This window comes from Delphinus delphis, chromosome 11 (genome assembly GCF_949987515.2).
Source record: "Delphinus delphis chromosome 11, mDelDel1.2, whole genome shotgun sequence".
NCBI classification, from domain to species: Eukaryota; Metazoa; Chordata; class Mammalia; order Artiodactyla; family Delphinidae; genus Delphinus; species Delphinus delphis.
Window position 1 is genome coordinate 32,944,919 of NC_082693.1, and position 26,178 is coordinate 32,971,096.

The 26,178-nt window shown below is 39.3% G+C and overlaps 1 long non-coding RNA gene across 1 annotated transcript; it reads left to right on the forward strand.

The window, feature by feature from the left end:
* On the forward strand, positions 1-25,198 carry LOC132433607 (uncharacterized). Its single transcript, XR_009521183.1, has 3 exons — positions 1-136; positions 1,272-1,451; positions 24,588-25,198. It is a non-coding gene; the product is annotated as an uncharacterized lncRNA (long non-coding RNA).
* Positions 25,199-26,178: the final 980 nt, after the last annotated feature.

Here is a 26,178-nt window from a genome sequence, read left to right on the forward strand (position 1 = left end):
CGCTTCCTGTCGGCATCCTGGGAGCCCCTCCAGCGAGAGATGCTCTGTCATCCTGCGCGAAGCCTGGTCCAAGGCGGGGGCCGGCGTTCAGAGGTCAGCCCGACTCCGGAGCAGAGTGCGCGACTGCGGTCTCCAGGTAGAACCGCTTTCCGGGCCTGGGCGGTCCTTGGCGTCTCAGCCCTAGCTCGAAGGATACCCGGGGGCAGGCGGCAGCCACCAGTGAGCGCCATTGCTAGGTGCCTTAAGCCACTTGGTTTTGTGCACACAAATGCTCTACCAAGTAGGGATTGTCGCCCTTAATTTGGAGGAAACGAAACCGAGGCTCGAGAGGTTAGGTGACTTCCTCTATATTACCTAATTAGAAAAGGATAAAGCCAGGAATCTAACCCTGGTTTAATTCCAAATGCGCTCTTCTCGCCTCCCAGGCCTCTACAGTAGCTGCTTTAAAAAGAAACAACAACAAAAAACACTCATAAAACCTTTTTTCTTCTTTGTAAATAACGAGATTGCATGTGCCCTGAACGTTGTTAAGAAAAGAACACTTTCCTCCCAGGTCTCATTACCGTAGCGTACTGGATGCCCTCGTGTTGTACTGGACTCTGGCAACCCATCCAACTGGTCTCTGAAGCTCCAGCCCCACCTCCTCAATCTATTCAGTAATTCACAACCAGATTAATAATAAATGCGGGTAACATTATGTCACCACGCTGATCAAGAACTTTGCTAAGGCTCTGAGACTTCTTAGCCTAATGACACTTTTTACCACTATGTGCTGGCACTTTGTAAATCTCTTTACATAAATGCATGTTTTAAAGGGCTCAGAGTACTATGCAAATGTTCTCATCAACTAGCCTATCCCTACATTTGAAAGAAGGAATTTAGGGACCAGGTTAAATGTTTTCTTTAATGAACTGGCCAGGATTAGAGCTCAGATACCCCGTCAGTATTTCACCAAGTCATGCTTGCTTTTTTTTTTTTTAATTGAAATATAGTTGATTTACAGTATTAGTTTCAGGTTACAGCATAGTGATTCAGTATTTTTACAGATTATACTCCATTATAAATATAACAAGATAATGGTTATAATTCCCTGTGCTGTACAATATATCTTTGTTGCTTATCTACTTTATACATAGTAGTTTGTATCTATTAATCCCATACCCCTAATTTGTCTCTCCCTGCTTCTCTCTCGCCTTTGGTAGCAAGTTTGTTTTTTATATCTGTGAGTCTGTTTCTATTTTCAAGCCCTGCTTTCTGATTAACCAAATCAGGTTTGCAATCTACAGCCGTTTCTGAACTCATCGCACCATCTGTGTTTTTTGCAAGCATCGCTTCTTATGACTCAGACCTCAATTCAGAAACCCAGAAACCATGAGGAATATGATTGAGGAAAGCATACAGAGATCTAAGGCCTAGTCTTCAATCTCTCAGTAATGTAATGGTAAATTTAGGTAAGTCACTTCCTTTTTTCCATCTGTAAGATAAAGGAGTTAAAACTATTATCTCAATGCAGGTCCCTTCCAAGTCTAAGGTATTGTGATGTTTTTAAATTCCTCAGCTGGATGGATTATCAAGGAGATTAACAAAAAGTGGCCTACTTGCAAAAGTGATGGCAACAAAGTATTTTTAAATCAAAAGAAAAGCAAATGGAGCACTCTAAAAATCCCCAACGTGCAAATCACCATTTCGCTAGAATATAACATCCACCATTATAAAGTAAGCTCCACCTCTGAATCATAAATTCAAGAAGGGCAGGAACTTTTATCCATTGTCTTCATCACTGCATCTCCAGCCCCTAGAATAGTCTGACACATAGTAGGCAGTCAGTAAATATTCTCAGAATGAATACATTCACCTGTGTCACAATTCTACAGTGAGGTAATTTTTTTTCATACCAGGATTTACAGCCTGTTAAGCACATTCTGGGCAGTGGATCATCAATCACTGCTGAAATTTACAACTCTCCAAACTACTTTACAACTCTGCAATGTAGTCCCTGTAGAAGAACCAGAAACCCATTTTCTGCGAAATACCAAGGCACATGCCCTTGCACTGTACCCGCTGCCTCCCATTTATTGGTGCTTATCTTAGAAAAACCCCTTCCTGTACTAGGCTTCCATGGAGACAGAGATACAGGAGCTACTTCTCCTACTTCACCACAAAAATCACACCTTTTTCCTAAAGTGTTTCTTACCTGTCTGGAAGAGTGGCTGGCGGAGAAGAGAAAGATGCTTGTCACTAGATGATGCAGGTTCTTACCCATTCATTTATCCTTTTAGTACACCAGAGTTCAGTACTTTAGACATGCAATTCACTAGGGTCACTTGTAAAATGGTACAGTTTAACAATAGTTTTTAACCATTTAACAATAAATTCTTGAAGTTTTCTAATGCTGTACCTTTTAAAAATTAAAATAATCCCTGGATTCCTTAGTGGTCCAGTGGTTAGGACTCTACGCTTCCACTGCAGGGTACCAGGGTTTGATCCCTTGTCAGGGAACTAAGATTCCACAAGCCACATGGCACAGCCAAAAAAAAAAAATCCGTGGGCCATCAATATAATAATATTAACTTCCATTCTCTTATGCTTCCGAGAATGGTAGAGACTGGAGAAGTTACTGAAACGTGCATGGACTCTTGCACACAGGATTCTGTTCTCTGTGGAGGTGGATAAAAAAGATTGAGTGCACCTGTCTTATATCAAGAAACTGACCTTGGATCCCAGAGACCCCAGGCTGTTCTGATTAGTCCTGAGTTTATATCAACAAGGCAAGCATAACAACAGCAATAAAAACTATGTATTAAAGCTTTATATATAGTTATTAGGCAACAGGAGCTATTACCTGAAATGAGAAGTACCATCTTGTTTATCAACTGGAATTTGAGGGGGAAAATGGTATAAATAAGCTACAAACAGAAATAGCTACAAGCTACAAGCAGAAATAAGCTACAAACCTTCCCTGAAAGAACTCAAAATGAAGTACAACAATAGCAAGCTACAGGTGTAAAACCAATCACATTTTAAAAGGTTGATTGGTTTTTGTTTAGTCAGTTGGTGTTTTGTTTTTACAAAATGGAGATACCTTTATTGATGTTTGTTGGTCATAAAAATTATATGTTACCAGTTGTATTAGCTTCTGGGGTGCCAAAACAATACCACAGACTGGGTGGCTTAAGCAACAGCAATTTATTTTCTAACAATTCTGGAGTCTGGAAGTCCAAGATCAAGGTGTCAGCAGGGTTGGTTTCTTCTGAGGGGTGTCTCCTTGGCTTACAGATGGCCGCCTTCTCTCTGTTTCTTCATCTGGTCTTTCCTCTGTATATGTGTCCTAACCTCATTTTCTTATAAGGACACCAGTCATATTGGAGTAGGGCCTAACCTAAGGACCTCATTTTATCTTAATTACCTCTTTGAAGACCCTGTCTCCAAATACAGTCACATTCTGGGGTACTAGGGGTTAGTGCTTCAACATGAATTGGGTGGGGGAACAGAATTCACCCCATTACACCAGTGAAAAAGTTCAACAAAGATTTTTTTAAATAAACATATCCAGCACATTCTTGTAACACTACTGATACAGATTCACAGTCCTCATCTGAAACCCTTAAAGGCTGGATATGTTTCATAAGTAACACATTTGGGATTTTTCAAAAGGCAGTATGGTCCAAAACTGTGTAATTACCTAACACTCTACGTGGGTTCTGAAACAGTGACCTATAATCAAATGCATTAATGTTTCTGCAAAACATATAAATTTTCACACTAAGTGGAAAAATAAAGTCTATAAGTTACTTCACATCAGTTCTACTCAGGTTTTACTGCTAAATTAGAACAGGCAAAATGTGAAAATGCTTTCAAGTTTCAGTGCTTTTAGATTACAGAATTGTGGACAAAGGATTGTGGATCTGTAAGAATTTGAGAATGAATTCAGATTGAAAAGGTGACCCAAAATTTCATTCCTAAATGCTCAGTGGTCCTGCCTTGATTTGGTTGCTGAAATTTGCGTTAACTTTTACGTTTGGACATTGAAATACTAAGAGGTGCTCTCAAGAATGTTCTGGGTTGAAGACATGTCCTTCCTACCCTCACAGTATACCAGATACCCAGTTTTCCCTTTGTAATCAGGATCAATCTCTCCATCCAAAAAAAGCTGATCTGCTGACTCAGTAGCATGAGGAGCAGTAAATGCCCAACTGGCAGTTTCATCTTCCAGTCCAGTAGAAGAACCATGTTGTGGCCCCTTTTTGAAGCATCCTTTTTTTTTTTTTTTGCTGTACGCGGGCCTCTCACTGTTGTGGCCTCTCCTGTTGCGTAGCACAGGCTCTGGACGCACAGGCTCAGCGGCCATGGCTCACAGGCCCAGCCGCTCCACGGCTTGTGGAATCTTCCTGGACCGGGGCCTGAACCCATGTCTCCTGCATTGGCAGGCAGACTCTCAACCACTGTGCCACCAGGGAAGCCCTGGAAGCATTCTTAACCCAGGAATCAAGATCTCCAGATCAGTAGTTTGATGTTAGGAGGATGGAAAGCAAAAATTTTGCAATCAGGTTTTTACATATAATAGTGAGAAGAGCCACTCCCACTTTCATCTTTTTATTCCCGTGTTTAGTCTGGCTATGGGAGAGACACACGACACACTGGGCTCTGATTCAAAGCATATATTGCATTTTAAGATGTAAGATGTGGATGATGTAAAATGTGAAACCACATTCTTTCTGGATGTTGTCTTTAAACTGACTGAATCTTGAGTAATCCACTCCACTGTTCTATCTGGCCAGGCCCTTAATCAGAAGCAGTGTTGTACAGAATAGAATGAAAATGAATAAGGCATTTTGTGAGTCCATGGACGGTGGTGCCAGCAGAAGCATTATAGGCAGGGAGGGCAAATCTATATCATATATATAAAAATATATATATATATATATATATATATATATATATATATATATATATATATATATATTCCAGTGAAAAGATCTCTGTCATCTTCCACGAGGGAAGTAGTCCAATATAATCAACCAATCAGGAGGTAGCTGGTTTGTCCTTCCAATGAAGAGTGTCAAACAGAAGACCCAGTGTTGGTCTGTGCTGTTGATTAGTTAGGCACTCAGCAGTGACAATGTAACAAGGCTACAAGGTCAGCCTTGGTGAGCAGATAATATTGCTGTGCCCATGCAGAGCCTCCATTTCAGCCACATGGCCACTTTGCACATGGGTCCATTGAGAAAGCACTAGGGTGGCTGGGGACAGTGGTTTACAGACATCAAGGGAGCATCATTTTGTCCACCTGATTATTGAAAGCCTCCTCTTCAAGTGATGCCCTTTGGTAAGAATTTGCATGGAACATAAATATCTTCATATACCCTGTGCCTGTTCTGAGAGGTCTATCCATATAGCTCTTCCCCAGACCTTCTTGCATCAATTTTCCAACCTTGTCCTCTCCAAGTCCCTGACAGTCCAATCTAAATGTTAGCAAGTGCTCACGAATCACTGAAGATCCATACTTCTGATCGTGTTTCAGTCCAGAGGAGGTGGACAGTCCAATGTGTTGCTCTCGATTATGCTTGTTAAGAGAATTTCCCTCCACTACTGCCCTCCAGGGCCACCTCTCCATTGGAACTGTAATGATACAACCATCCAGCTTGATGCCAGTATATCATGAAGAACCATTTGTAAACCAGTCCTGGGTTTTTCACCTTCCTCCTCAATAAACCAGTTATAAGAATCTCCCATAAGGCTGTAAATATAGATTGAAGGAGAGGAAGAGTCACTGTTGAAGGACACTTCATGCAATTACTTGTGCCTTCCATCTTTGCTCAAATCCAATATCATATACAATTTCCACTCGGTGATAGATTGCTGCCAAGCACAATCAGCCTTATCATTTGGTGGTCCAAATAGCACTCATTTCATAAAAGAAAGCTCAGTTATTGTGGTCACTTGATGTCCCATGGTTAGGCATTCAGTCTCTACCCAGGGCTAAATAGCAAGACTGGAGCTCTTCCTAAAAAGGAGAATAATTATCTAAAAAGGGAACATGGATTTTCTCCAAAGCCCTAGCGGTCTGCACTGTGATTTCCCTTTGGTGCAAAGGATATCTGCTTACTACACAATGGAGTGAATATTTTATATGTACAGCTATTTGAGTATTAAATAGCACCATTATAGATTTTTTTTCTTGTTAAAAATTTTTCTTGGGGACTTCCCTGGCAGTCCAGTGGTTAGGACTCTGCGCTTCCATTGCAGGGCGCATGGGTTAGATCCCTGGCCAGGGAACCAAGATCCTGCAAGCTGCACAGCGCAGCCAAAAAAAAAGAAGTCTTTTTGTTAAAAGTGTTTTCTTTGAACTTACGGTTACCGAGGGGAAGGATGGGAAAGGGATAGTTAGGGAGTCTAGAATCGACATGTACAGATTGCTATATTTAAAGTGGATAACCAACAAGAACCTACTGTATAGCACAGGAAACTCTGCTCAATGTTATGTGGCAGCCTGGATGGGAGGGGAGTTTGGGGGAGAATTGGACACATGTATATGTATGGCTGAGTCACTTTGCTGTGCACCTGAAACTATCACAACATTGTTCATCGGCTATGCTCCAATATAAAATAAAAAGTTTTTAAAAATATGTTCTTTAATCTGCTGGTCTTCAGTATTTTGTTTTGGTTTCATTCTCATTATTTTATGTTCATTTTTCCTTATGTTTTCCTTCTTTTGTTTTCTACAGATACTGCCTTTTCAATTGCTCGTTTCCAAGTTTTTCTCCTTTATTTTAGTTTTCTATTTGACACACTTTCTTCTTCTTAGGTTTCCTGTTCTTTCCCAACTCCACTTTTATCTCTGTATTTTCTTATTCATTCTGTTTCATTTCTACTAGTTCTTATTAGCTCCATTTTAAGTTTTTAACACATGCCCCTGGGATAAGTTTTTTATATTTATCCTTATAGATCTTACAGATATTCAATGGCAAAATTTACAGTCTATGAGAATATTTAATGTAGTATGGTGGGATTAGCTGTTGAGAAGGTCATAACTTTGATATTCCTAGCAATCAGAGTGTTCAAAACTGAAATAGTCTTTGTTAACTGCAGTCATACTGCATCACTAACTCTGTTGGGTGCCTTCACACATCTGCATCTTTAATATGAGAGGAGTGCAAGGAAAGCAACTCCATGTGCATATCCTATAACCAAGTAAGTTAATGGTGTTGTATTTATTATAAAAAGGAGCATGTTAATAGACTCCACAGTTGTAAAGGTTTCATCCTCAATCATATATTAAGTAATCTGATAGACTTCCAATACAAAATATAAATACTATAGCTACACTTAGAACCCCTAGTAAAGTCAAATATATTTTAAACATTTTTATATTAACATGTTTGACCCAGAAAAGTCTACTGTAACGTCTGAAAATTTTATTAAGCGCCCCAAATCTTTCTGCCAATAGCACAAACACAACTGCAATGTCAAATTTCTCACTAGTGAAAGTAATATTTCCCTTAGACATAATCTTGGAGACAGATGTTTAAGGAGAAACTTCAATCTGTTGTCATATATCTTCATATGAAAGTGATTGAACTAGCATCGGTTTTTGCAGTAATATAAATAAAACTCCAGCAATTCCTACAAGGATTTCTTGCAGCAAACACACTGCCATTTAAACAGTACATTTCATTAGTATATTCTCAAAAGTATATCAGTAATATACTTAAGTAACATATTTTACATGTTATTTATTGCTTCATATTTCTCAGATTAAATATATTTTTAAATTTTAATATGAATAAATTTTGACAATAAGCAAAACAAAACTGTTTGCTTAACCAGTGGTTAAGGGCGTTATCCATAGGCAGTTTGCTTGAATTCAAATTCTGGCTCTGAAACTTACTAGCTGTGTTACCTTGGGCAAATTACCTAACCTGTCCCTCAGCTTTCACATCTATGAAATGGAGCTAATAATATTAGGTATTTATAGGATTATTATGCAGGTTAAACAAATCGATATATGTAAAGCCCTTAGAAAGGATGCAGTTTTTCTGAGGTAACAACAGAATGGCTAGAGCCAGACTAACAGTTGCTAATCGCAGCTCTACAATTTACTACTGCCTGGTTAACATTGGACAAGTTATTAAACCTTTTAAACTGTACCTCAGTTTCCTCATCTATAAAATGGGAATGATACTAATACTTGCCTCGTAGAATTATTGTGGGTTGATATACATAAAGTACTATGGTTAGTACACAGTAAACTATGTAAACATTTCTTTTTACCAGCAGCTGAATGCCAGTGAGGTTTGAAAGCCCTAAAAACTTAGTGGAACTTTTAGGCAACCCATCCTCCCTGGACCTACTGATGCTCCTATGTGGTAGGCAGGCCAAACACAGGGATTTCTTCTGCTCAGGGTTCCCTGTGCACTTCAGACAACTAGAAGTTTACAGATAATAAAAATTATTTATCTTTTAGATGAAAACAACAAGGAGAGAGGTATATAATCAGCTGAAGGTTGTAACATATTTGAGTTGGCTCTGGTTTTCCTACTCTGGAACTATTTTTAATCTAGTTGTTTTTTGGTATCTAAATATATGTCAAATGATTTATCATTAAGCTTCTCTGGTCCTCAGTTTTCTTACTTGTAAAATGAGAGGATTGTACTAAAAAATCTCTCATGTCCCTTCCAGGTATAAAATTCTAAAATTCTAGCATTCTACATTGTGTGGTCTGAGAGAGAGATGGAATCTCAGTTGCTGTTTGAATCAAGTCCACAGCTCAAATACCACGCACTGTTGGTAGCAGCTGCCTAAACTGTAGGTCTCTACAAATCCTATAATTTCTTGTTATTATGGAGAAAAAGTACCAAAGTTAATTAGAATGTTTATAATGTATGTATTTCCATGACTAAATTGCCATAAAACTCTTGAACTACTTTGGAATAACAGAATTTTATAGGTTTGAAAGTTTCTAAAATCCTTAAAATTCCAACCTAAGTTTAAATGAGGAGATATACATATATATATGTGCACACACATATATATTCTTCACACAGTTAATACACTTTACAAACACTAGATGTGATTTTTAAAAAATAATTTTATTTATTTATTTTTGGCTGCGTTGGGTCTTCGTTGCTGCATGGGCTTTCTCTAGTTGCGGCGAGCAGGGACTGCTCTTCGTTGTGATGCGTGGGCTTCTCATTGCGGTGGCTTCTCTTGTTGTGGAGCACGTGCTCTAGGTGCACAGGCTTCAGTAGTTGCAGCACACAGGCTCAGTAGTTTTGGCTTGCGGCCTCTAGAGCGTAGGCTCAGTAGTTGTGGCGCATGGGCTTAGTTGCTCCGTGGCATGTGGGATCTTCCCGGAGCAGGGCTTGAAACTGTGTCCCCTACATTGGCAGGCAGATTCTTAACCCCTGTGCCACCAGGGAAGTCCCTAGATGTGATCATTTAAAAAATCAAACTTAACTTATTTTAACAAAAGAACTTTATAACAGTTTATGGAGATAGAAACCTCTGGTTATTTAAGAAGCATATAGAAGTCCTTGATTCTAAACTGACATCAAAGCATTTCTATGTGATAAGATGTCCAAGTAAGATTTCATGTATATGAAGTCATGCCAGTTGCTAGGAGGATAAGCAGCTTTACTTTGATCGTTTTGAGTTTCCACATTTGCTTTCAGCTCCTCTGCTAGTGGCACATACTGCACCCCCCCCACTCCCAGATAAATTTCTCTGGTGTTTTTAATAGCAAGGCATTTTTTCCACTGCCTTTTAGTTTTATCAGATAGCAGAATAACTAATCTGTTGGCAAAATTTGTTCATATATTATTATGGCTCTTCGTATGTCATATAGTGGTTAATTCTATAGTATTCTTTAAAATATGGTTTGGGTTTATCGTTGCAGTAGTATAGTGATCCACTTACCAATGCATATTTGAAAGACAGCTTTTGGTGCAGAATCACCTTGTCTTTATCACACCTGGCAAAATGTTTACATTAGCACATCTCCTCACATACTGTGCAGTATCTGTGTTGATATTTTTCATGTTTCTTGATCATATACTCATTGTTTCACTAATCACCTCAATTGATCTACAGGATTATTTTTTTCCTTCAAGCTTTATTGAGACATAATTGACGTACAGCACTGTGTAAGTTTAAGGTGTACAGCAAAATGATTTGACTTACATACATCACGAAATGATTACTGCAATAAGTTTAGTGAACATCCATCATATCATAGAGATACAAAATTAAAGAAATAGAAAAAAATGTTTTCCTTGTGATGAGAACTCTTAAGATTTACTCTCTTAACAACTTTCATGTAAATGTACAGCAGTGTTAATTGTATTTACCATGTTGTACATTACAGCCTTAGTACTTATTTATTCTGTAACTGGATGTTTATACCTTTTGACTGCCTTCATCCAGTTGTGCCTCCCCCATCCCTCCAACCTCTGGTAAACACAAATCTGATCTTTTTTCCTATAAGTTTGTTTGCTTGCTTCTTTGTTTTAGAAGTATAATTGACCTATAACACTATATTAGTTCCTGGCATACAACATAGTGATTTGATATTTCTATACATTTTAAAATTATCAACATGATAAGTCTAGTTACCACCTATCACCATACAAAAATACTACATAATTACTCACTGTATTCCCCACACTGTACATTTCATAGCTGTACATTTTATTTATTTTATAACTGGAAGTTTGTATCCCTCAATCTCTCTTACCTATTTCTCTCCTCCTTCCACTGCCCTCCTCTCTGGCAACCACCTGTTTGTTCTCTATATCTGTGAGTTTGTTTCTATTTAGTTATGTTTGTTCATCCATTTACTTTGTTTTTTAGATCCCACATATAAGTGAAATCATACAGTATCTGTCTTTCTCTGTCTGACTTATTTCACTTAGGATAATACCCTCCAGGTCCATCCATGTTGTCGCAAGTGGCAAGGCTTCTTTTTTATGGCTGAGTAATATTCCACTGTATATATATGTGTGTGTGTATATATATCACATTTTTTATCCATTCCTCAGTTGGCGGGCACTTAGTTTGCTTCTGTATCTTGGCTATTGTAAATAATGTTGCTGTGAATACTGGGGTGCATATGTCTTTTTGAATTAGTGTTTTTGTTTTTTCTGAGTAAATACCCAGACATGGAATTGCTGGATCATATGGTAGTTCTATTTTTAATCTTTTGAGGGATATCCTTACTGTTTTTCATAGTGGCTACACCAATTTACATTCCCACCAACAGTGGACAAGGATTCCCTTTTCTCCACATCCTTGCTAACACTTGTTATTTGTTGTCTTTTTGATAATAGCCATTCTGGCAGGTGTGAGGTGATATTTGTGGTTTTGATTTGCATTTCCCTGATGGTGAGTGATGTTGAGCATCTTTTCATGTGTCTGTTCACCATCCATATGTCTTCTCTGGAAAAATGTTTATTCATGTACTCTGACCATTTTTTAACTGGGTTGGTTTTTTTGATGTGGAGTTGTATGAGTTCTTTGTATATTTTGGACATTAACCCTTTATCAAATATATCATTTGCAAATATCTTCTCCCATTCAGTAGGCAGCCTTTCTCTTCTGCTGACAATTTCCTTCGCTGTGTGAAAGCTTTTTAGTTTGATGTAGTCCCATTTGTTTATTTTGCTTCTGTTTCCCTTGCCTGAGAAGGTATATCCAAAGCATATTGCTAAGACCAATGTCAAAGATCATACTGCTTATGTTTCCTTCTAGAAGTTTTATGGTTTCAGGTCTTACATTTAAGTCTCTAATCCATTTTGAGTTAATTTTTGTGTGTGGTGTGAGAAAGCATTCCAGACTGATTCTTTTGCATGTAGCTCTCCAGTTTTCCCAACACTATTTATTAGAGAGGCTGTCTTTTCTCCATTGTATATTCTTGCTCCTTTGTTGTAGATTAATTGCCCATATAAGTGTGGGTTCATTTCTGGGCCTACTATTTTGTTCCATTGATCTGTGTGTTTGTTTTTGTCCCAGTACCATACTGTTATGATTACTGGGGCTTTATAGTATATTTTGGAATCAGGAAGCATAATGTCTCCAGCTTTTTCTTCCTCAAGGTTGTTTTGGCTATTTGGAGTCTTTTGTGCTTCTGTACAAATTTTAGATTTATTTGTTCTAGTTCTGCAGTATATCTTCCCATCTGTTTGTGTCATCTTCAGTTTCCTTCATCAGCTTCTGATAGTTTTGTGAGTACAGGTCTTTTACCTCCATAGATAGATTTATTCCTAGGTATTTTATTCTTTTTGATGTGATTGTAAATGGAATTGTTTTCTTAATTTCTCTTTCTAATAGTTCATTGTTAGTGTATAGAAATACAACAAATTTCTGTATATTGATTTTGTATACTGAAACTTTACCAAATTCCTTGAGGAGTTCCAGCAGTTTTTGATGGCATCTTTGGAATTTTCTATGTGTAGTATCTTTTCAGTGACAGTTTTACTTCTTCCTTTCCAATTAGGATTCCTTTTATTTTTCTTGTCTGATTGTTGTGGCTAGGACTTCCAAAGCTACATTGAATAAAAGTGGTGAGAGTAGGCATCCTTGTCTTGTTCCTGGTCTTAAAGGAAATGCTTTCAGCTTTTCACCATTAAGCATGATGTCAGCTGAGGGTTTGCCATATATGGCCTTTATTATGTTGAAGTATATTCCCATTTTGTTGAGAGTTTTTATCATAAATGGATGTTGAATTATGTCAAATGCTTTTTCCAGATCTATTGAGATGATCATATACTTTTTATTCTTCAACTTGTTAATCACACTGATTTGTATATCACACAATTTGTATACCACACTGATTGATTTGCAGATATTGATCCATCCTTGCAACCCTGGGATAAATCCCACTTGATCACAGTATATGATTCTTTTAAGTATTGTTGAATTTAGTTTGCTAATATTTTGTTGAGGGTTTTTACATTTATGTTCATCAGTGATATTGGCCTATAATTTTCTTTTTTTGTGCTATCTCTGTCTGGTTTTGGTATCAGGGTGATGCTGTACTCATAGAATGAGTTTGGAAGTATTTCTTTCTCTGCAAGTTTTTGGAATACCTTGAGAAAGATAAGTATTAACTCTACTGTTTTTGACATTATATTTTACACCTTTTTGGTTTTTGTAACTCTTAACTATTTATTGTGGATATAGATGATTTTACTACTTTTGCCTTTTTACCTTCCTTCTAGCTTTATACATGGCTGATCTACTACCTTCACTGTATATTTGCCTTTACCAGTGAGATTTTTCCTTTCCTAATTTTCATAGTCTAGTTGTGGTCTTTTATTTTCTGCTTAGAGAAGTCTCTTTCTCATAAAGCCAGATTTGTGGTGCTGAACTCTTTTAGCTTTTGCTTGTTTGTAAAACTTTTCATCTCTCCTTCAAATCTGAATGATAATCTTGCTAGGTAGAGTATTCTTGGTTGTAGATTTTTCCCTTTCATCACTTTAAATATATTATGCCACTCCTTTCTGGCCTGCCAAGTTTTTGCTGGAAAGTCAGCTGATAGCTGTATGGGAGTTTTCTCGTGCATAGCTTGTTGCTTTTCCCTTGTTGTTTTTAAATTTATTTATTTTATTTATTTATTTTTGGCTGCACTGGGTCTTCGTTGCTGCACGCGGGCTTTCTCTAGTTGTGGCAAGCGGGGGCTATTCCATTGTGGTGTGCGGGCTTCTCATCATCGTGGCTTCTCTTGTTGCGGAACAATGGCTCTAGGCACGTGGACTTCAGTAGTTGTGGCTCGTGGGCTCAGTAGTTGCGGCACATGGGCTCTAGAGTGCAGGCTTAGTAGCTGTGGTGCACAAGTTTAGTTGTTCCATGGCATGTGGGATCTTCCCAGGCCAGAGCTTGAACCTGTGTCCGCTGCATTGGCAGGCGGATTCTTAACCACTGCACCACCAGGGAAGTCCAACCCTTGCTGTTTTTAACATGCTTTCTTTATTTTTCATTTTTGCCATTTTAATTACAACGTGTCTTGGTGTGGTCCTCTATAGGTGGATCCTCTTTGGGACTCTCGGTGCTTCCTGGACCTGGATATCTGTTACCTTTCCTAGGTTAGAGAATTTTTCAGCTATTATGTCTTCAAATATGTTCTCTACTGCTTTCTCCCTCTGTTCTCCTTCTGGGACCCCTAAAATGTGAATGTTAGTATGCTTGATGTTCTCCCAGAGGTTTCTTAAACTGTCCTCATTTTTTAGAATTCTTTTTTCTTTTTTCTGTTCAGCTTGAGTGACTTCCACTATTCTGTCTTCCAGGTCGCTGATCCATTCATTCCTCTGTTTCATCTGAATCTACTGCTGATTCCTTCCACCGTATTTTTTTAATTTCAGTTATTATATTCTTCAGCTCTGTTTGGTTCTTTTTTATATTTTCTGACTCTTCGTTAGAAACTTTTAACTTCTTACTGTGTTTATCCATTCTTCTCCTGAGTTCTTTGAGCATCTTTATGAACATTACCTTGAACTCTTTTGGGGGTAGATTGTTTACTTCAACTTTAGTTAGTTCTTCTGGAGTTTTATCTTGTTCCTTCATTTGAAACATATTCCTCTGTCACCTCATTTTGCCTAATTTTATTTTTATGTATTTGGTAGTTTGGTTACATTTCCCAGTTTTGGAGAGATGTCCCATGGGACCCAGAAGCATACTCCCTTTGGTAACCAGATCTCTGTGCTCTAGGGGTGCCCTCTATGTGGGCTGCATGTATCCTTCTGTTGTGGGGAGCTGACTACTGTGGGTGGTGTGGTAGGCATAACTGGTCCCCAGCCTGTTTGGTTGCCAGGCCCTGCCTTGTGCAGAGGCTGCAGGCCACTCATGGACAAGGCCACATCCTGGCATGGCTGTCTGCATGGCCAAGGGAGTCCCATGCCTGGTGCCAGCCTGCTGGTGGGCAAGGCCAGGTCACAAGGCAGCTGGCTGCAGGACCAGGGGTCCTAGAGCTAATGTTGACCTGCTGGTGGGCAGGGCCAGATCCTGGGGCAGCTGTCTGAGGAGCCCAAGGTATCCTTGAACTGTTGTCAACCTACTGGTGGGTGAGGTGGGGGTCCATGGAATCCTAGGGTGGTGCCAGCCTGCTGGAGGCACTGGGTCTTGACATGGCTAGCTGCAGGGCTGACTGTGGGACCACAGGGGTCCCAGAACTGGTACCCACCCCCTGGGAGTGGAGGCCGGGTCCCAGGCCTAGTGCTGGCCCACTGATAAGTGAAGCAGGGTCCTGGGGTCTCTGGCTGTGGGGCACGGGGCTCCTGGAGCTGGTGTTGGACTGCAGGTGGGCAGGGCTGTGTCAGATGACTAGTTGCGATGCCTGGGTTCTGGCCCACTGGTATGTGGTGCCTGGTCCTGGGCCCTCTGGTGGGTGGGACCAGGTCTGGGGCAGCTGGGACTCAGGGGGTCCTAAGGCAGCTGGCCTGCTTGTTGGTGCGGCTGTGTCCCTCCCCAGCTAGCTGCTTGGTTTGGGGGTATCCCAGGACTTGTGTTGACCAGCTGGTGCATGGGAACAGGTTTCAGTGCCAATAAGCTAGAGGATGGATTCCAAAATAGCTCTTGCCACCACCAGTGTCCTGGTGGTAGGATGAGCTTCCCACAATGGCAGCTGCCAGCGTCTTTGCCCCCAGGTGAGTCCCAATAGCCTCCTTACTCTCTGTGAGACTCTCCAATAGCAGCAAGTTCATCTGACCAAGGTTCCTTTCAAATTACTGCATCTGCTCTGCATCTCAGAGCGGGTGAGATTTTGTGTGTGCCCTTTAAGAGTTGAGTCTTTACTTCCCACAACCCTGTATCTCTCCTGAAATTAAGCCCTGCTGGCCTTCAAAGCCATACATTCTGGGGGCTTGTCTTCATGGTGCAGGACCCTGGGCTGTGGAGGTTAATGTGGGGCTCTGACCTGTTGCTCCTTGGGGAGAACCTCTGAAATTGTAATTATCCTCCAGTTTGTGGATTTTCTACCTGGGGGTATGTACTTGAAGGTACTACGTCTCCACTCCTACACATCTCGTTTTGGTAGGATTATTATTATTATTAACTACACTTTTCATTATCATATATGTGATTATTTCTAAAAACTTATATTTCAATTTAATACAGTAAAATTCACTCTACTTTGAGTTTTGACTAACGCATAGAGTCACAGAACCACCGGAATAGTAAAGATGTACAACAATTTCATCACCCAAAAAGTTTCCTTCATTCAGCCCTTTTGTAGTCAAACTTCCCCTCAATCTCTAACTCCTGGCAACTACTGATCTGTTCTCCACCCCTAGAGTTGCCCTTTCTACCATTTTATATAGATGGAATCATACAGATATATGTATATAGCTTTTTCAGTCCAGCTTCTTTCACTTAGAATAATGCTTTTGAGATTCATCAGTGCTATTCCTTGTGTCAATAGTTTGTTCCTTTTTATTGCTGAGTAGAATTCCCAGGTGGTTTATCCATTCCCCAGTATAAGGACACTGAGTTGTTTCCAAGTCTGGTGATGTGAATAAAGCTGCTATAAACATTTGCATGCAGGGTTTTGTGCGAATATAAATTTTCATTTCTCTTGGGTAAATACTTAGGACTGGGATTGTTGGGTCATGTGGCATTTTATGTTCAAATTTATAAGAAACTGCCTAACATCTTCCCAAAGTTCCATACCATTTTGCATTTCTACCAGCTGTGTATGTGAGTTTTAGGTGCTCCAAATATGCATCAGCACTTGGTATGTCAGTCTTCTTTTTTTTTTTTAACTACAGTCATTCTTGTGAGTATATAGCAGCATCTCATTGTGTTTTCAATTTGCATTTCCTTTATGATGAACAATGTTGAGCAGTTTTTCATGGGCTTGTTAGCCATTTGTACATCTACTTTGGTGACGTATCTGTTCAAAACTTTTGTGCATTTTAAAAAATGTGGTTATTTTTTATTAATGTTTTCAAAATTTTAGTAAAATATATATAATATTTAACTTTTTAAACCATTTATAGTTATATAATTCACTGGTATTAAATACAATCACAATGTTGTATAACCATCACCATTACCTATATCCAAAAGTTTTTCATTATCTCCAACAAAAACTCTGTACCCATTAAACACTAACACCCCCTTTCCCCTACCTTCCCCTAGTCTCCAGTAACCTCTATTCTACCTTTTGTCTCTATTAATTTTCCTATTCTAGGTGCCTCATATAAATGAATGTTTGTCCTTCTGTGTCTGGCTTATTTCCCTAAGCATAGTGTTTCAATGTCCATCCATGTTGTACCATATATCAAAGTTGCATTCCTTTTAATGGCTGAATAATATTCCATTGTATCTAATTATTGAGTTTAAAGAGCTCTTTTTACATCTGTTTACAAGTCCTTTTCCATATATGTAAGTTGCAAATATTTTCTTGCAATCTGTTGCTTATCTTCATTTTCTTTGAGGTTTTTGAAAGAGGAAAAATTTTAGTTTTGATGAAGTCCAATGATCATTTTTTTCTTTTAAGAACTATGGTTTCGATGTCATACCTAAGAACAGTTTGCCTAACCCAGTGTCACAAAGATTTCCTCCTATGCGTTCCTCTAATGGTTTAAAATTTTGCTTTAGGTCTATGATCCATTTTAAGCAAATTTTTATATAAAGTGTCAGGTATGAATCAAGTTTATATTTTGCATGTGGATTCAATTGTTCTAGCACAATTTGTTGAAAAGACTAACCTTTCTCCATTGAATTGCCTTTGTACCACTGTCAAAAATTAATTGACCATATTTTTGAGGATTTAATTCTGGACTCTGTATGTTCCATTGATCTATATGTCTATCCTTTGGCCAAAACCACACTGTCTTGATTACTATAGATTTATAGTAAATCTTGAAATCAGATAGTGTGAGTCCTCCAACTTCTTTTTCAAAATTGTTTTGGCTATACTTGTTCCTTTGCCTTTACATAAAAAATTTTAGAATCAGCTTGCTGATATCTACAAGAAATTCTGCTGAGATTTTGATCAGAATGGGGGTGAATCTACAGATTAATTTGTTAAGAACTGACTTTTTAACATTTGTGGTTATTTTGGGATACAACTATCTGATTCTAAATTTCTGCAACAAATCTTTCACTTCTACCAAATACAACCTGACATCTTATCATAGCTAACCTAATACAGATGTTTAGAATGGAGTTTTTTCTGCAGCAATCGTTGTTTCCAGGTGATTTTATGTTGTAATAGATTACTCTCTGCTATTAAGTTTTAGTGACACAAAGCTATGGTCACTTTTTATTTATTGCTTTAGTTATAACTATTAAAATGGTGATTTTTTCCCTTTAATTTTGTAACTGTTTAGATCTTTACATGAGCTAAAGTCTTATTGATTAATTGATTGATTGTGGTAAAATATACATAACATAAAATTTGCATTTTAACCATTTTTACATATACAGCCATTTTTAAGTTCAGGGCCATTAAGTACATTCACATTCTTGTGCAACCATCACCACCATCCATCTCTAGAGCTTTTCTCATCTTCCCAAACTGAAACTCTGTACCCATTAAATAATAACTCCCCATTCCCCCTTCACACCCACCCCAGCCTCTGGCAACCATGGTTCTGCTTTCTGTCTCTATGAATTTGACTGCTCTGAGCACCTCATGCAAGTGGAATCACATGCTATCTGCCCTTTTGTGACTGGCTTAGTTCACTTAATGTTTTCAAGGTTCATCCATGTTGTAGCGTATGTCAGAATTTCCTTCCTTTTTGAGAGTAAAATATATATAGCACATTTTTTAATCCATTCATCTGTTGACAGACACTCAGATTGCTTCCTCCTTTTGGCTATTGTGGATAATGCTGCTCTGAACACTAACGTACAAGTATCTGTTCAAATGGCTGCTTTCGGTTATTTTGGGTGTATCTCCAGATGTGGAATTGTTGGATCATTGTAAATCTATGTTTAATTTTTTGAGGAACCACCACACTATTGGCTAAAGTCTTAAAAGAAAGATATACTTAATTAACATTGCTTTTCATATGTTATTGCCAAATTTAAGAGGAACATTTAGAAAAGAAAATGGATTTCAGATGACGATGGACAATAGTATGCCTCGTGGGAAGAGTCAGGAAGAACCTACTGAGAGGAAAGATACTTCAACAAAGAATTTCTAACATTTCCTTGTACTTACATGACAACTAGAGCAGCAGTATGTTCACAGCATTATTTGTTTTCTAAAATTCTAATATCAGAGGTATATTCAGAATGTGGATTTTTAACTTTTTAAATTTTATTTGTTTGCAAAAAGAAAATCTGATATTCCAAAGCACTTAGCTCTGGAAATAGCTTTTGTACCAGGTTTTTTAAAAAATTAATAATTTCTTTAATAAGCTATTTTATGGCTTCATCCAGATTTTTCTTTTCTTTTCTTTCCTTTTTTTTTTTTTTTTTTAAATTTCTTGGCCGTGCTGCACAGCATGCAGGATCTTTGTTCCCTGACCAGGGATCGAACCTGCGCCCCCTGCAGTAGAAATGAGGAGTCATAACCACTGGATCACCAGGGAAGTCCCCAGAATTTTCCATAATGCTGTTTTTAAAATACTATGAGAAGCAAATAAAAGATACAAAAACGACAAAGAACTAAATGTTTATTTGTTAAGCCCTGTTTATTATTATTTATTTATCAGGCATTGTCCTAGATGCTAGGAATTTAAAACACTAGACCCTTATTCATTTAGAATATACTGCAGATGTTAAAAAAAGACACACAGATAAATAAGCTAAATACAATCATGTCTTGGAATCAATAGTACTTATATTATTACCATCTATGGAAGTGGTGCAAGTACCCACAAACTTTTGTTTGTGGAGAGACAGCTTTAGGAATGTGAGTACTACTTGCACATTGAAGAGAGTTTTAATTTCCTTAAGTGGAAACTATAGCTTTTAAGTCACATTGGGCCCAAACTACACTGAGAAGTGAGATCCTTGGAACTAACACACCTTTCTGCCTCCTCCTCTCTCAGTTACTCAGCAAGAGAACACTTTAGGAACCGCGTCCCTCTCATCTGGCCGGATGTCTCCTGAGGAGCTCACAACACAGACCATGCACTGTTCTAATGTGTATAAGAGGAAGGCTGCAGACTCTTGACAGAGGTCTAGACTTCAGCCTCATCAGGTCTGACACCATCAGAGGCCTTAGCCTGGAGCAGTGTTGAACCTCAAAGCCAATTGATACTAACATGCTTCTAATCTCTGTCATTTTCAATCACTCTCACAATGGCAAACCATGATCTCCCTCCTCCACCAGTATTTACACTCTGTCTTTTGAAGTACTGCTGTCATGCTACTGCTCTGTACTTTCTCCCCAATAAATCACTCTACCTCTGGTGGTTGCCCACCCATCCTAGCCCTTTTACTATGCCTTTTGGAGCACTCCCCCCAACAACCAACCAACCAGCCAACCAACCAAACAAACCCTTTTCTAACGACACGGAGTTTCCTTTTAAAAGTGCTTTCCTCTTTGAATTGGCTGCTAGAAAGCTTAGAGCAACTTCTGTGAATGAAGCCCACTTCCATCTCCAATGTATGATCTTATTTTTATTTCTCCTTTGCTTTTTCTCTAAGACTTTTAAAAAATTTTTTCTTTTTATTTTTTTGGCTATGTCGGGTCTTCGTTGAGGCGCGTGGGCTTCTCTCTAGTTGCGACATGCGAGCTTCTCTCTGGATGTGGCGTGCGGGTTTTCTCTCTCTAGTTGTGCCGTGGTGGCACAAGGGCTCAAGGGCTCAGTAGTTGGGGCGCGCGGGTTTAGCTGCCCTGCGGCATGTAGGATCTTAGTTCCCCAACCAGGGATCGAACCTGCATCCCCTGCACTGGAAGGTGGATTCTTTACCACTGGACCACCAGGGAAGTCCCTATCTCTAAGACTTCTTAAAATCTTTGCTATGTTTTTAACATCTTTGTAAAACCTCCTTAAGTACCTTTCAGAACAACATGAGATCGTAATACATGAATACTCTGGTGTTCACTTACTACATATCCAGAATTCTATTACCTCTTATTCTTTACTAACAGAATACCAATTTTACTTGGAATATCAATGTGCCCCAGGTCAAACAATTTTGATTTTTCAAGCTCCTTTAAAGCTAGGAGTGGTCATTTGACATGATTTTAGCTAATGAGATGTAGACACAAGTCTACTTCAGAGTTTCCAGAAAAACTATTATTTTGCTATTAAAAGGGAAAGACTCAACCTGGCACACACTTTTGCCCTTTTTCTCTTCTTCCTTCTGTAAATAGAACATGATGTCTGGCATTACAGGAGCCATCTTGGTACGATGAGGTCAAAAGCCAGGTGCTAAGAATGGTGTCTCAAGAAGCAAGCATGATCCTTCTCTGATGATCTCGTAAAGTCATCTTACCGACCCTGCAATGCTTTTTCTGAGACTTTTTATTTCATAAGATCCAGGAATTCCTTATTTGCTTAATGTAGGTCGAAATTCTCTTACGTACTAGCAAATCCAGACCTAGCTCTTACATACCCTCTCTATTTCTGTCTCCCCCAACCCATGCTTTCACTGGCTGCCTTCTTATCACACCATTTTCACTAGAGGCCCATGGAGAAGAGGTTGCTCCTTCTCTCATACCCCACAAAGCAAAGGCCTGAGAGGAGGAGTCATCTTTCTCTGCCTTTCTCTTTGTCAATTTTAACCATCATTCTTCCACTCTAATGCAAAAACACTTCCTTCTTCCAGGGACACACCACTGATTCCACCCTTTAACATTCCTTATTGCTATCATTGTCCTACCTCCCAGAGAATCCCCCTCAATCTCACTCTCCAGCCCGAATTCCATAATCATTGCAGACAGTTTCAATGCAAGCATACCTCATTTTATTGCACTTTGCTTTGTCTGCGCTTTACAGATACTGTGTTTTTTACAAATTGAAAGTTTGTGGCAACCCTACGTGGAGCAAGTCTATTGGCGCCATTCTTCCAACAGCATTTGCTCACTTTTTGTCTCTGTGCCACATTTTGGTGATTCTCACAATATTTCAAACTTTTCCGTTATTATTTGTTATGGTGATCTGTGATCAGTGAACTTCGGTGTTACTATTTTAATTGTTTTGAAGTGCCACCAGCCCATATAAAGATGGCACTGACTAGCCATCCCTCCATTTCTCTCCCTCCCCTTGGGCCTCCCTGTACCCTGAGAAATAACACTATTGAAATTAGACCAATTAATAACCCTACAATGGCCTGTAAGTGTTCAAGTGAAAGGAAGTTGCATATCTCTCACTTTAAATCAAAAGGTAGAAATGATTAACCTTAGTGAGGTAGGCATGTGGAAAGCCAAGACAGGCTGAAGCCTAGGCCTCTTGCACCAAACAGACAAGTTACTGCTACTTCAGTGAACACAGGAATGTTAAGAAAGCAAAATAGCCTTATTGCTGTTATGGAGAAAGTTTTGGTGGTCTGGGTAGAAGATCAAACCAGTCACAACATTCCCCTTAAGCCGAAGCCTAATGCAGAGCAAGGACCCAACTTTCTTCAATTCTATGAAGTCTGAGAGAGGTAAGGAAGCTGTGGAAGAAAAGTTTGAAGCTAGCAGACGTTGGTTCATGAGGTTGAAGGAAAGAAACTCTCCATAATACAAAAGCACAGGTGAAGCAGTAAGTGCTGATATAGAAGCTGCAGCAAGTTATCCAGAGGATCTAGCTAAGATAAATAATGAAGGTGGCTACACTAAACAACAGACTTTCAATATAGATAAACCAGCCTTTCACCGGAAGAAGATGCCTCTAGGACTTTCATGGCTAGGGAGGAGAAGTCAATGCCTGGCTTGAAAGCTTCAAAGGACAGGCTGACTCTCTTATTAGAGGCTAATGCAGCTGGTGACCTTAAGTTGAAGCCAGTGCTCATTTACCCTTCTGAAAATCCTAGGGCCCTTAAGCATTCTAAATCTACTCTGCCTCTGTTCTATAAATGGAACAAAAAAGCTTGGATGACAGCACATCTGTTTACAACACTTCTGCTGAGTATTTTAAGCCCATCATTGAGACCTACTGCTCAGAAAAAAAGGTTCCTTTCAAAACATGACTGTTTGTTGACAATAGGGGACTTCCCTGGTGGTCCAGTGGTTAAAAATCCATCTTGCAATGCAGAGGACGCCGGTTTGACCCCTGGTAGGGGAACTAAGATCCCACATGCTGCAGGGCAACTAAGCCTGCGTGCCACAACTAGAGAGAAGCCCAAGCACCACGATGAAGAACCCATGTGCCACAACTAAGACCCGACACTGCGAAAAAATAAATAATTAAATAGACTTAAATGAATAAAAAATTAAAAAATGACTGTTGACAATACACCTGGTCACCCAAGAGCTCTGATGGAAATGTACAATGAGAGTAATGTTGTATTCAGACCTGCTAACACAATATCCATTCTGCAACCCATGCATCAAGGAATAATTTAGACTTTCAAGACTTATTATTTAAGAAATACAATTCATAAGGCTATAGCTACCATAGATAGTGATTTCTCTGATGGATCTAAGCAAAGTTAATTGAAAACTTTCTGGAAAGGATTCACCATTCTAGATGCCATTCGGAGCATTCATGATTCATGGGAAGAAGTCCACATATTAACATTAACAGGAATTTGGAAGAAGTTGATTCCAACCCTCACAGATGACTTTGAGGGGTTTAAGACTTCAGTGGAGGAAGTAACTGCAGATGTGGTGGAAATGGCAAGAGAACAAGAGTTAGAAGTGAGGCCTGAAGATGGGACTGAACTGCTGCAATCTTATGGTAAAACTAATGGATGAGGAGTTGCTTCCTATGGATGAGCAAAGAAAGTGGTTTCTTGAGAGGAAATCTATTCCTGGTGAAGATGCTGTGAAACTTGTTGAAATAACAACAAAGGACTTAGAATATTACATAAATTTGGTTGATAAAGCAGCGGTAGGGTGTGAGAGGATTGACTCCAATTTTGAAAGATGTCCTATTGTGAGTAAAAGGCTATCCAAACAGCACTGCCTGCTGCAGAGAAATTGTTTGTGAAAGGAAGAGTCAGTTGATGCAGCAAACTTCATTATTGTTTTATTTTAAGAAATTCCCACCCAGACTTCAGCAAACACAACCCTGATCAGGCAGCAGCCATCAGCATTGAGTCAAGACCCTTCACCAGCAAAAAAAAATTTATGACTCACTGAAGGCTCAGACGATGGTTAGCATTTTTTAGCAATAAAGTTTGTTTTTGTTTTGCGGTACGCGGGCCACTCACTGCTGTGGCCTCTCCCATTGCGGAGCACAGGCTCTGGACGCGCAGGCCCAGCGGCCATGGCTCACGGGCCCAGCCGCTCCGCGGCATGTGGGATCCTCCCGGAATGGGTCACGAACCCGTGTCCCCTGCATCGGCAGGCGGACTTGCAACCACTGCGCCACCAGGGAAGCCCAATAAAGTATTTTTTAATTAAGATATGTACATTGCTTTTTTTTAGGCATAATGCTCTTGCACACATAATAGACTACAGTATAGGGTAAACATAACTTTTATATGCATTAGAAAGCCAAAAAGTTAGTGTGACTCACTTTATTGTAACATTTGCTTTCTTGCAGTGGTCTGGAACTAAACCTGCAATGTCTCCGAGGTGTGCCTGTACTTATGTCCAACACCCTGATCTTGACGTTCCTTGACTTCCTTCAACCAGCCCCTTCCCAAAGCCACAGTCAGGACCATGTTGCCTCCTTGAGCTCGTCTGTGTGTTGCTTTGTATAGAGATAACTCTTAGAATTTTAATGTATACCTAAGTTTTTAAAAGGGTAGTCCATTTTTAATTAGCAAATTAATCCATTTTTGATGTTCACAGTTATAAGTTTGGAGAAATTTTACCATTATATTTATTATGTACATGTTCTCGTTTCATTTTATCCCTGTTTTGCTTTCTGTTAATCAGATTTTATTGATTTCATTTTTATTTTAACTGTTTAGGAGTTACACACTCTATTTCTATTTTGGTAGTAACCAATAAGGTTTTGTTTTACAGTTTTATTGAGGTATATAATTTATATGCCATACAATAAACCCATTGTAAGTGGATGATTTTTCAATAATTTTTTACAAATTTATACAATTGTGTAGCCACCACTACAATTCAGTTTTGGAACTCTTTCATCATCCTCTAAAATGTCATTATGTCCTTTTGCAGTCAATCCCCTCTCTCGCTCAGCTTCAGGCACACATTGATTTTCTATCTCCATAGTTTTGCCTTTTCTAGAAATTTCATGTAACTGCAATCATACAATATGTAATCTTTGTGTCTGGCTTCTTTCACTTAGCATAATAATTTGAGGTTCATCCCCATTGTTGCATGTGTCAGCTGCTAATTCCTGTTTATTGTTGAGTAGTATTCTTTGTACGGGTATACCATTTTTTTGTTTATTCATTTATCAGTGAGTTGATGAATGTTTGGACTGTTTCCAATTTTTGGCTTTTATCAGGAATGTTGCTATGAATGTTCACGTACAGGTCTTTGTATAGACATATGTTTTCAGTTCTCTTGGGTAAATATCTAGGAGTAGAATGGCTAGACTATGTGAGATCTGTGTGTTTCCACTATTTGCCGCTTGGCATAAACCAAGAAGGGGGAGGACCTAAGCTCTCTGGCTACTTGTACTCCAGCCAGTATTTCTGACAGTTTCATTGGGCTCTTTCTTGCTCCCCCTGTACAGTCCTTCTGAACCTTTAGCATCCCTAAAACCTCTCCCATATTTTTTAAGTTAATTAATTAATTTTATTTTTGGCTGCGTTGCGTCTTCATTGCTGCACGCAGGCTTCCTCTAGTTGAGGCGAGTGGGGGCTACTCTTCGCTGTGGTGCATGGGCTTCTCATTGGAGTGGCTTCTCTTGTTGCAGAGCACGGGCTCTAGCTGCGTGGGCTTCAGTAGTTGTGGCACGTGGGCTCAGTAGTTGTGGCTCATGGGCTCTAGAGCGCAGGCTCAGTAGTTGTGGTGCACGGGCTTAGCTGCTTTGCGGCATGTGGGATCTTCCCAGACCAGGGCTCGAACCCGTGTCCCCTGCATGGCAGGCGGATTTTTTTTTTTTTTTTTTTTTTTTCAGTACGTGGGCCTCTCACTGTTGTGGCCTCTCCCGTTGTGGAGCACAGGCTCTGGACGTGCAGGCTCAGCGGCCATGGCTCACGGGCCCAGCC